We start from the raw sequence: 7,163 nt of genomic DNA, 5'->3' as shown, positions 1-7,163 counted from the left end.
CAACTCATTTTCTAATTTGTTGATTGTGTCCTGCATAGCACTAATGTCGGCGTTCTGCTTATCCTCCAGCTCTTGCAGCTGCTTTTCCAGCGCTTCGTTCATGCCCCAGCATGCTTCCATCTCCAGGGTCTTGGCCTTGAGCAGGCGGCGGCTCTCGGACACCTCGTCCTTGGCGGCGTGCACCGCGTCGGTGTTCTTAGCAGCACTCTTGGTCAGCACGGTGAAGCGGCTCTTGAACCATTCTTCCGCATTCTGCATGTTCTTGGCAGCCAGCTTCTCGTACTGGGCCAGATGTCCTTGAGCGCAGCGGAGAGGTCGGACTTGGAGAAGACGTCCATCTCCACAGAGATCTGAGTGTACTGGATCTGTGCCTGCAGCTCAGCGATCTCCTCTTCCTGCACCTTCTTAGAAAGGTGATTTCGTTCATCAGGCTGTCGATGCGCTTTTCGAGTTCAGCGCTGGCAAGAGCGGGCGAGAGCCACCTCATCTGCACCTTTGCGCCTCCAGCAGCCCGCCCTCAGCATCCTGGCGGTTCAGCACCACTTCCTCATAGTGCACCTGCAGGTTGCTCCCAGCCCCTCTCAAGCCCCGGTGCCTCCTAATGGGGTCCCGAGGCTGCACCCCCTGATCCTGCTGCCCTCTCCTCCCCAGGGCCCAGGGCGCAGTGAGGCAGGATGCAGTTGTCCCATTTTCATTAAAATGTTCAACCCGCACCCGCTCAACTGGTGTCCACAGGCGCTCTGGGGGCAGACAGTGATCCTGGAGGCACTCCCCACCCCCACCAGAGCTCAGCCACCATGGTCCTGGGTGAGACAGCCCCGCCAGGCCTCGTCGATGCAACTTGGACCCACTTCCTTAACCAGGGACCTGGCACTGGGTGGGTGGTAGCAGTGCTTCCTTCCCAGCCCACACTGGAGTGGGTCCCTGTGGTTTCAGAACCGAACTCCAAGAGGGCAGTGGCCCTGAGCCCCCTGGCTCTCCCTAGATCCCGCCAAGGCTTGCTTCTCACACTTGCTGAAAACCTTCTCAGTCCACTTGCCATAGTAATCAGTTTGGGCTGAAAGGACTGGGGACTCCGGCGGGCCTGAGGGGACTGGGCACCACCATCTTGTGGCTATGGGTACTGCCATCTTTGTGACAGAGTGATGGTTAATTTGCATATTACCCTTTTATTAGATAGGATGAATTACTTTCATAAAAGTAAAATTAACATGAATAATAAAAAGCTATGGAAAATGGTATGGTGTGTCCTCAGAAAACTGGATTTCTATATAATCTATCAATCTCATTTCTGGGTACATATGCAGAAGAATTTAAAGCATGGGCTCAGAGAGATAATTGTACATCCATGTTCATAGCAGCTTTATTTGTGATAGCCAAAAGGTAGAAGCAACCCAAGTGCCCATCAATGGATGAATGAACAATAATCCATACAGTAGACTATTACTCAGACTTCAAAAGGAAGGCAATTCTGACATGCTACAACATATATACTAGTAAACCTTGAAGACATTACACTACATGAAATAATTCAGTCACAAGAAGACATATACTATATAATTTCACTTTCATGAGGTAACCAGAGTAGTCAAATTCATCGAGAGGGAAGGTAGAATGGTGGTTGCCAGGGACTGGAGATAGGAGGAGAATGAGGACTTGTTTAATGGGTAGAGAGTTTCAGTTTTGCAAGAAAGAGTTTTGTAGATCAGTTGCACAACAATGTGAATGTACTCCATATTAGTGAACTGTATATTTAAAAATGGTTAAGCCCTAGCTGGTTTGGGACTCTCTGTGCTCATGTGACTTTTTTTCTTCCCCAAGTCAGAGAAGTTTGCTGTCATTATTTCTTCAAATAGGTTTTCTATTCCTTACTCCTCTTCTTGACCTTCTGGCACCCCTATTATTCGGATGTTGCTTCATTTCATGTTGTCCCAAAGCTACCTTAAACTCTCCTCCTTTAATTATTTTTTTCCAATTGCTGTTCAGATTGGGTGTTTTTTCTACCCTGTCTTCTAACTCGCTGATTCAGTCCTTGGCTTCTTCTAGTCTACTGTTTAAACTTTCCATTGTGTTTTTTATTGTAGCTATATCATTCTTAATTTCCTCTTGATTCTTACATATGTTGTTGATTTTCTCATCCAGCTGGTTTAGGAAATTTATGACCCTTACTCTGAATTCATCTAAAATATTGCTTGCCTTTGTTTCATTTACTTCCTTTTCTAGCTATTCCTCCTTTTCTTTCCTTGGAGTTGTATTTTGTCTCCCCATTTTTGATGTCTCTTTCTGGCCCTGGCCACTCTGCTTGAGGTTTGAGAGGTTGAAGACCCTATTAGGTCAATGGTCTGGAAATCGTTAGCCCAGAGGTGGGTCTGCATTGAGTCTCATGCCTTTATTGTCTCTGTTCTGAGTTGTATCCCCTTCTCCCATGGATCTGGTCCCTCAGTTGTCCACTTCAGATGCTCGGGGTGGCAGGAGGACATGCACAGTTCCTCTGGTGTGAGACTCCTTGTGAGGACCCAGAACCCTCTGGCATGCAATTTGCTATGCAGCCCCAGCACCCGTGATAGGGTGGTGCCCTAGGTCCCTCTATCAAAGTGGCACCCTAGGTACCACAGGCAGTGCACTTGTAGCATGGTCCTGTGGCTCCTGGCTAGGCACACCAGATTGCTCTGGGTTGCCCTGGCAGCGCTCTCTTATAGCCCACAGTGGGGTGCATGCTGGGTTGCTCCAGGTAGCCCTGGCAGGACTGTCCCAGGAGCTGGGGTGGAATGGGTGTGGGCTGCTCTGGGTCACATAGTCAGAGCTCTCCTGTGGCCCAGAGTGGGGTGCACACTGGGTTACTCCAGTTTGCCCTGGAAGCAAGTCCTTGGGCTCAGAGTGGATCATGTGTGGGTTGCTCTGAGTCGCACAGTCCATGCTGTCCTGGGCCCTGAGTGGGGTGTGCGCTGGGTTGTTCTAGGTAGCCCCAATAGGACTATCCCAGGGGCCAGGGTGGAGTGGACACCTGTTGCTCTGGGTTGCACAGTCAGAGCTCTCCTTTACTAAACATTTTCAAAATCCCTTATTAATCTTAGGATTTACAATTTGCCGTATATTATAACTTTGCATAAATGTCTAGAGATCAATATTTTAACAAAAACACCCAACTACCTAAGTGTTTTTGAATGAGTACTCATGTCAAATGAAACCCCACAGGATATTTTTTTTTCAGAGAGAGAAAGGGAGAGGGAGAGAGAGATAGAAACATCAATGATGAGAGAGAATTGCAAGCTGCCCTACGACCAACCAGGAAATCAAACCATGACCTCTTGGTTCATAGGTCATTGTTCAACCACTGAGCCACACTAGCCAGGCAGAAACCCACAGGATCTTGAGATTGCTGATTCTCCTAATTTGTTTTGATTTCTGCCTCTGCAAAGAGTCAATAGGTGAGGGAAACAGACCCTCAACTCTAAATCAGAAGACCTGGCTTCTGGTCTAAGGTCTCAACTGCAGTGGACATGTGCCCTTGGGCAAGTTCTTGACCTCTCTAAGGCTGCTTCCTTATCAGTCGATGGGTTTAGGGGTGGGGTGAGAAATAATCCAAATAATCTCTAAACTCGATTCCAAATGTAGTCTCCTAAGTAATAAGTGAGTAATTTAACCTCTACCCTCATTGCAGGGTAGCAAGAGAGTAGATTAGAAGGACAGGTTGAAGCCAACTCTGTACATACTGGAACATTTCTGGGAGAGGGGACAGAGAATGTGTTGTTGTTGTAAAGTATCCCTCTATCAGGTAAAAACTTTTCAGTGGATCAAGTTTGCATTTCTCCTTCACCCAGATCCCTTTATTGAGTATTTATTAAACAGACACTGTATGCTTCCAGGGCCCACATGAGACACAGTTCCTGCCCTGGTCATCAAAGGAGGTGCTTCCAATAAAATAAGAATAAAAAGATGGAGATAAAAGACCAGAAAGAAAATAGACTCGCCAATAATAAGTGTCTTGTTTTCATGTTATTTATTACAAGTTGTAAGCTGCAGTGGCAGGGCCTTTGTTTCTGTGATACTTTTACACGCTCATAGAGAATAAACAATAGAAGCAAACACTAAAGTAGGCAAAGTTAAAAGCAGAGGTTGTTAAGATCAGTAATCAACCTTCAGTGGTGATAGTGAACTCTGATTCATCCTTGATTCATTTCTAATCCTTTGTTGATACAGAATAGGAAAACACAAGCAGTTCAAACAAAATAGGCCAAAGGACAGAAATACGATGATGTCTTATATTGTGGAAGTCCTGTGGGTTTTGAGGACCTCTTTATATAATCTGGTCTTATCTTTTACAGCTTCCCAGCATCCTTCTCTTAAGGCACTCTGAATCTTTCTCATCTGCCCTCTTTTGCATATTCTGTTCTCTTGACCTGAAACACTATCTTCCTACCTCGTCACTTTTGCATAATCCCTACTCATCTTTTTGGTCTTTTTCTCTAGGAAGTCCTCTCTGATACTATAAAGCTAAGCTAGATACTCATCCCATGTGCCCATTGCCCTGTATTAAATTTGCCTGTGTGCTCATCTGTAGAACCCACAAGGCTGCAAACATCTTAAAGGTTATTACTGTGTCTTATTGTCCCTCTGTCCTCAACATCTAAACTGTACCTGGCACTAGTAGGTACTCAACAAATATTAGTCAGTGAATGGCATGGCCCACTCTCTTGGCCTAATCATCATCTTACAACAGAGTCTGTGAAAACATTTCTATTTCTTTCTCCAAGATAAAACCAAATAGGCTGAAAAGCAAAGCAACACTTTTGGCAAGACGTTCTATTCTCCTTCACTAATAGAACAGGTAAGGTGCCCAGAACCAGACCTAGAATAAACCAGACCCTTAATCATGTCCTTTTTTCCCTTTTTGCCCCTTCACTTCATCCTCACCGCCCCCCATTCTTCATATTCTTGTTTATCAAGGGTAGACTTCAAGGATCGCTCCTAGACCTGAGATTGTTTAAAATACTCTACTACAAAGAATACAAAGAGAGTTCATTTAGAGAACCAAGGATAAAGATGATATCATTCATGAAAACAACTTTGGTCAAAGCATTAAAAGTCCATCAGAGAAGAGGAAGATTGGGCATTGTCATCAAAATATGTCCAGAATCTGACCATTTCTCACCAGCTTTACTGCTACCACCAGCCCCAGTCTCCTGCTTGATGGCAACAGCCTCATCAGTAACCTCCCTGCTTCTGTCCTTGCCCCATATACCAAGGAGAGGTCTCATTACTGCTGCTTTGTCCTTCCAAAATATTATCAGATCACCTCACTCTTCTGCTCAAAACTCTCCAATTGACTTCCCAATTCACTCAGAGGAAAGAGAAATTCCTTACAATGCCTAAAAACCTTATGATCTGCCCCACCTGTACCCCTACCACTTCATACTTTTGTCCATCTTCACTCAAACAGCACCTTCCCAGTGAGGCCATCCCTGGCCATCCTATCTAAAGCTGAAACGATTTTTAAATCTTTTCATATCCCCCTTCCCTGCTTTATTTTTATCTTTAACACTTCTCATTAACATAGTCGGTGTTTTCTAATTTATCTTGTTCATTTTTTGTCCCCTCATACTAAAATGTAAGCTCCACAAAAGCTCTCTTTTCTGTTTGGATTTCTAATGTATTTCCCACCCTTAGAACAGCCTCTGGCATAGAGTATATATGCAGTAAATATTTATTGAATGGGTGAATTAACTAATTAATTAATAAAAATAAAAATTGTTGTTGTAATACTTGGAAATAAAATGACTTGAATTTAACTAAAAGTCTTCCACCAAGTTGTAATTATATTAAGTAGCAAATAATGCTACAAGAGGGGGGAACTGAATGAAAGAAGATGAAGGGACCAGCTAAAGAACATATAGCATAATCCATGGGTACATACAACAGTGTGGTGATGGCCAGAGGGAAGGGTGGGATGAGGGCAAGAGCTTGGAAGATGGACAGAGGAGGAGTGGTGGGGGAGGAGGGAGGAATGGGGACATCTGTAAACAATAAAAATGAAGTTCAATAAATAGATAAAACCAGGCACACCTGGTTCAAAAAAAAAAATGTTACAGGAGTCAACTTTGTTTTTTGCAAGTTTTTTCCAGTGTACAGTTTCCATTCTCAGCTGACCCTCCATCTTACTCAGTAAACCATTTATGCCAATCTTATTCGTGTTCTATGTTTTATAGCCTGATATGCCCAATTCTTATTACTTTCCTCACGCTTTTCTATCCCAATTCTCATTTGCAGAGAAGAGAAGCCATTGGTATCTTCTTCATTTTCAAACAAGTTGTAGTAAATAGCAAAAGGGTCACAGTTGTTCACACCTCCCTGTATCCACATCCTTTGCGATGTGAATTTTGAACTCTTCCCATCAAGTGGTGGAGTCTATTTCCCTAGTCCAATAAGTCTGGGCTAATCTTGTGACTTGCTTTGCCCCATAAATTGCAGCCGAAGTGATGCGTGGAAATTCTGATCCTATGCTTCAGCAGAAGGAAGCACACTTTTGCTCACTCTCTTGGCTAGCCTGCTAGAGCGTTGGATACCACATGGAGCAGAGATACATCATCCTAGCCAGGGCCATCCTAGATCAGCCATCTCCCAGCCACCTGGGAGCAATGAAGATACATAAGTGAGCCTAGCAAAGACCAAAAGAACCACCCATCTGAGTCCAGCCCAAATTGCTGGCCCACATAATCATGAAATAAATAGCAGCTGTGTTAAACCAGAAGATTTTAGGATGGTGTGTTACACAACAAAAGCTAAGTGACAAACTTGTCTAGAAGTTTTCTGATGCTTATTGCCTTCCATTCTTTCTCAAGTAGTGATGAAAACTTTCCCAGAGCCTCCTCTGCCTAAGCACTTCTGTTCTTTTTCCTGGGATGCCTTCCCCATCTGGTCTTCCCTAATAATCTCTTCCACCGCCTGCCACTCACCCTCCTCTTTGAGCTCATAGCATAGCATAGTATATACATACCTCCATCATAGCACTTATTTTTGTGTCTGTCTACTACAAATTCCTCAGAGAGATTGAGATTAGGTTTTATTTATCTCTATAACCCAGTACTTAGCCTAGTCATATTGGAGATGCTGAATAAGTGCTAAGTAAATAAACATTGAATGCTTTGACATCTCTAATTTCTGTC

General features: G+C 44.1%; 1 pseudogene; it reads right to left on the bottom strand.

Moving 5' to 3' along the window:
• LOC102252323 overlaps window positions 1-6,360 on the bottom strand; it is a 6,913-nt pseudogene extending 553 nt beyond the window's left edge.
• Window positions 6,361-7,163: the final 803 nt, after the last annotated feature.

This window comes from Myotis brandtii, unplaced genomic scaffold (assembly GCF_000412655.1).
Source record: "Myotis brandtii unplaced genomic scaffold, ASM41265v1 scaffold315, whole genome shotgun sequence".
Lineage (NCBI taxonomy): Eukaryota > Metazoa > Chordata > Mammalia > Chiroptera > Vespertilionidae > Myotis > Myotis brandtii.
Note: the sequence above shows the minus strand (reverse complement) of the source record. Positions and strands in the feature narration are given on the sequence as shown.